This window comes from Brassica oleracea, chromosome C3 (assembly GCF_000695525.1).
Source record: "Brassica oleracea var. oleracea cultivar TO1000 chromosome C3, BOL, whole genome shotgun sequence".
NCBI lineage: Eukaryota > Viridiplantae > Streptophyta > Magnoliopsida > Brassicales > Brassicaceae > Brassica > Brassica oleracea.
Window position 1 is genome coordinate 12,122,318 of NC_027750.1, and position 5,416 is coordinate 12,127,733.

At 28.3% G+C, this 5,416-nt stretch overlaps 1 pseudogene; it reads left to right on the forward strand.

Moving 5' to 3' along the window:
- The first annotated feature begins 345 nt into the window (after positions 1-345).
- Positions 346-3,772, forward strand: LOC106329889 (annotated as a pseudogene).
- The last annotated feature ends 1,644 nt before the right edge of the window (positions 3,773-5,416 follow it).

Sequence of the window (5,416 nt, forward strand, 5' to 3'; positions counted from 1 at the left end):
GGGCGGGAAAGTCAAAGGGGGAGGGGGGGCGGGCAGGGGGCTATTGAAATGATGATTTAGTAGGATTTCATTTTTTTTCAAATCTTCAACTATTGGATTTAGTATTTCTAAAAGTTGTTTTAAATCCTTGCTTATTGAACTTATCATTTATAAAAATTCTATCAAATCCTCTTATTGAAAAATTATGATTTCACTTTAAAAAGTATTTCAGTATACTCTCCTGTTTATTTCCACTTTTTACTCCAATTTTTGTTTAGCTTTTTTGGTGACTCGCTACTCGGTAGACTTGTATCAACTAATCTAATTCACATCTAACGTAATTTCGGGAATGACTTGCTCATCATAATTGCAGGTGAATGATGAAAATCGGATACCAAAAACGTCATAAACAAGGCGCTTAAGTCTGGATTAGCCCCTAATGAATACGACGCTCACATGATCAACGGACACCCTGGCCCTGTTAAAATTCCACATCTCAAGGCAATTTATTTCTTACTTACCATTATTAATTAATACTCTCTCCTTTTCATTATAATTGATCCGCGCTACCACGCGAGTATTTAATTTATGTTTGTATTTAATGATATATTTGTAAATGTAGTCGTATTGAAAATGTTTGCTTTTACTTTTGTAAATAAATTATTTTGTCTAAGTGATAGTATATATTTTAAAATTTTAACTGTGTTAAATAATTATTTAATAACATTTATAAGAATGATTATAGTTTATATTTTCTTTAATTTTATTTTATCTTGTAAACCGTCAATTATATCACCACCATTTTTAGAATATGATCCGTGCATCTATACAAATGTTTTATTTTGTTTTTTTTTGTGGATTAAAATTTTACAATAATCTCTAATAAATTATTTTATATACATGATAAGTTGGTAAATAATTATAATGGTGCATGTAATATATTTATATTAGTAAGAAGAATAATTTGTTCAAAACAAAATGAAGAGTAACGTGAATTGTGGGGGAGAGTGAGACAAAATGTAACTTATATTGTTACATAAATATTGTTTTTATATTATTGATGGTCATTAATGTTTATAATGTTAATATGAAATAGATAAGTTAAAATATTTATATTGAATTGATTGTGAATTTAATTTAGGAAATGTTTTATTAATTTTGAAAAAGACATGGAAAGCATAGAAGTAGGAGCAATTATTACTTCATTAATTTTAGAAAAGACTAAGATTACTTAAAAATAGGTTCATTTAATTATTTCAATGGCATTAGGTTGTAAATACTGTGCAAATTTAAGGGTATGTTAATATGAAATAGATAAGTTAAAATATTTATATTGAATTGATTGTGAATTTAATTTATGAAATATTTTATTAATTTTGAAAAAGACATGGAAAGGATAGAAGTAGGAGTAATTATTACTTCATTAATTTTAGAAAAGACAAAGATTACTTAAAATATGTTCATTTAATTATTTCAATGGCATTATGTTGTAAATATTGTGCAAATTTAAGAGTTAGTCTTAATTTGTACTTCTCTTTTAATAGATTAGATTGTCATGTTAAGTTTATATACACAAATTAACAAAATATTTAATTTTACATATTTTCAAAACGCTCTTCCTATACATCTAAGTATATGTCAACCAATAGGAAAACAAACTAAAGAATGTTTTTAATAAATTTTGCATTAAAATTCTAAATCGACACTTAGTTTGAAACAAAAATTGTATGTACTCCATGCGTTTCATCTTAATTGTCGTTCTAGATTTGTAAACACAGATTACAAAATATTTAATCTTATATATTCTCTAAATAAAACATCACTACCTATATACATAACCATATTTCAACTAATAGAAAATAAACTGGAAAATAGCTAATAAATTTTGCATTGAAATTATAAAACGATGCTTATTTTGTAATGAAAATTTTACTCTACGACGAAAATTAAACTGAAATAGAGGAAGTATTACTTACCTAAAACTGATTATGAAACTCTCTTTCTGACACCGAAGGTTACAAACTGTCAGTAGAAAATGACAAAACCTATCTACTACGACTACTCAGAGATGCACTTAATGGAGAGCTCGTTTTGAAATTCGCTGGCCATCTTTACACCGTCGTTGAAGGCGTTAAACCGTTTAAGATCGACACTCTCCTTATAGCCCCAGTCAAAACACCAACGTCCTCCTAACCGCCACAAAATATGTCGGAAAATACCATGTAACCGCTTTTCCCTTATGGACTCTCTAGTCGCAGTGGACAATGTAACCGCCACCGCGACTACATTACTTAGGAACACTATACTCATCCCCAACAACCCTCACTCTACCTCCGACGCAAAACTACGTACATCGCCATTTGCCAACAACTTTACAATCTCTTCGTAGTCTCAACTCCAATAAGTACCCTGCCCTAGTCCCGACCATCATCGACCAGCACCTCTTCTTCACCATTGCTCTTGGGCTAATTAAGCGTGTGTCCTACTTGTAAGGCCGGAAACAGAAGCCGTGTTGTGTCTATAATCAACAATGTAACATTCATTATGCCAAAAACGTTTTTCTTCCGGCTCAGTACTTCTACATTAACGGCGTTTTCATTACGGATTTTCCCAAGAACCCACAGCATGTTTTCAACTATAGCGGAGGAGCAGTCACGATTATCGCCACGGAAACCAGAACAAGGCTTTACAAGCTACCACACAACGCAACGGTGCAGCTGTTTCTCCAAGATATCGGCGTCATAGCGTTGGAGAACCATCCACTTCATCTTCATGGCTTTAACTTCTTTGAAGTTGGTTAGGATGAGGTAACTTGAACCCTAAGAAAGATCCAAACAATTTCAATTTGGTCGATCCAGTTGAGAGGAACACAATCGGAATTCCATCTGGTGGATGGGTCGTCATCAGATTTCAGACGGATAATCCCGGTATGTTCACTAAATTTAATGTAAAAATAAGTTAACCAACAACGAATTGGTCTAATGGTTAAAATTCTTAAATTACCAAGTAAGTATTTACGAAGTCATCAGGTCAGTTAGAACTAGGAGAGATCTGCCTTAGGAAATGTACGGATTTTTGACTTTCCAGCCTATAAATTATAGATATTAAAAAAAGTTAATCATGATAGCATCTAGTGGTTATACTCATGCAGATTTACGTCGTAGATCAATTTCTGCTAGACCATCTTCTCTATTTACTTTGCAAAATTTACAGCACATAGTATAGTAGTTAGTTTATAAGGTATGAGCAATGGAATCTTTCCATGTGTCTCTCATAATTAAAACTTAAAAAAAAAAAAAAGCAGACTCTAACAAGTTTTGAGAGACTCATCATATAAGTGTTTTACAGTTGACCGATCATTTGTTTTAAATAGGATTTATATAAATGATACATCCATTTGAATTTGTTTGAAGTTTTATAAATGACATATTTAATAAGAAAGGATTTGGAAAAAAAAAATTATGAAAAACTTTTTAGTCCAATAAGCTCCACTAATAGTTTTTATTTGTTTTTGAGAGACTTAGCGAATTTCTCACTACTAAGGATGCTCTAACTTCATATGCGGTTTTCCAGTTATAAAAATATATATCTTAGGGGAATAAGTCAAATACATATATATTCTCGTTATTATAAAAGTAATGGATTGATAAGTTGTAACTTATAGGTTTGGTTCATGCATTGTCACTTGGAGGTACACACGACTTGGGGATTAAAGATGGCTTTTTTGGTGGAGAACGGCAAAGGACCCAATCAGTAGATTTTGCCACCGCCTAAAGATCTTCCCAAGGGTTAGGTCCTTCAACTAAACAAGGCCACGTCTAAGAAGACCAGATTGACCAGTGAATGGTGAATTAGTGCGTCGATGTTCTTAGCAAATTACCTTTTTTGAGCAAAGCAAAAGGTTCGAATTTTTGCTCAACAAAAGTTTGAATAAGAGGAAGAAAAAGAGCATTGTACATGTTATATCATTATATCAAAAATTCCATTTGTATTTTATTCTTATTGCTTCAAACAACTCTTATATGACCCATGCGTTTTATTTATTCTTTTGGTCCAACAACTTTAAACAAAAATTTGTAGATAGAGTTTTAAAAAAAATTGTGTAGATGGTACATGGACTTTTATTTTATTACACGTCCACTTTTTATACTATTCTCATATCAGTAAAATCTTAATAAGATATTTCATGTTTCAAAGTAATAGATGTTTTGAGATTTTGAACGATTTTTAAAAACATATTAGCAATGCCTCTTTTAACTAAACAACTAGATTTGACTCGCACGTCCATGCAGATATTTTTCATCTTATAAATGTATTTGATATTATTACAAAGTTTTGAATATATAAATTCCATTTTAGTGTTATATATTGTGTAACTCTATAATATTATGGTTTATATTTTTTATTCGACATTATTAATATATAGTGATTTGTTTAATACATTTTACTTTGTTATTATTTTTATTACTTACGAATATATTTTCGAGTTAGGTGCAGTAAAATAACAATCTAAAATAAACAAATAGAAAACCTCTTCCAAAATATGTTTTTTCGTTAATTAATAAATTTTACATATAATATTTTTTTTTAAATTTATTTATTTATATTATAGAAAATATATATGTCTAAGATAATTTATATTTATATGTTGTGTTTAACAAATAATATTTTAACATATATCATTATAGTATTTTACGGGATTTATAAGTAAAACATTATTTTGTTTAAATAATGTAGCCCTATTATTTTAGTAAAATTTAGTAAATTTTATACATAGTAGCATCTTTCATATTATTTAAGTAAATTTATCGATATAGAATATTTTTTGGATGTTACGATATTAGATTTTATTTTTATTAATTAAGATTTCAAAATATTAGATTACTTTAATTTTTACAACATATATAGTTTGTTTCTTCATGGTGCATTCAAAAAGTTATTCTTTATTATCTATGATTTTTTTCTTTTGTAAATATTGAAATTTTATCATATTAAGTTTGAATATTTATTTTCAAAATTGTATATTTTGTCGAGAAAACTTTAGAAAATTACACAACTATTTTTAAGTTTGGAAGATTATATGAATTTTAAATTTGTTTTTATTACTACATTAATACATTATTTTACAAAAAAATATTTAAAATATTGTAATGTTTTCTAAAATTTTCTCAACTGATTTTGTTATAGTTAAAATAAAAAATAAATTTATAATTAAAATTTGTTTTGTCAATAATAAATGAACTATTAAAATTTCCTAGTTTACTAATAACATATTTTTTAATAGTATATGAATTAAAAGGCTTTTTGCAAAAGTGACTCAAAACTTGGAGTCAAACAGAAAACTAACATTTTCTTTTGACTCCTTTTTTTTTTGAGATTTTAACCCCACACCTGCACTTTATCTACGAAAATGCCATTAACATTTTTTTTTTTTTTT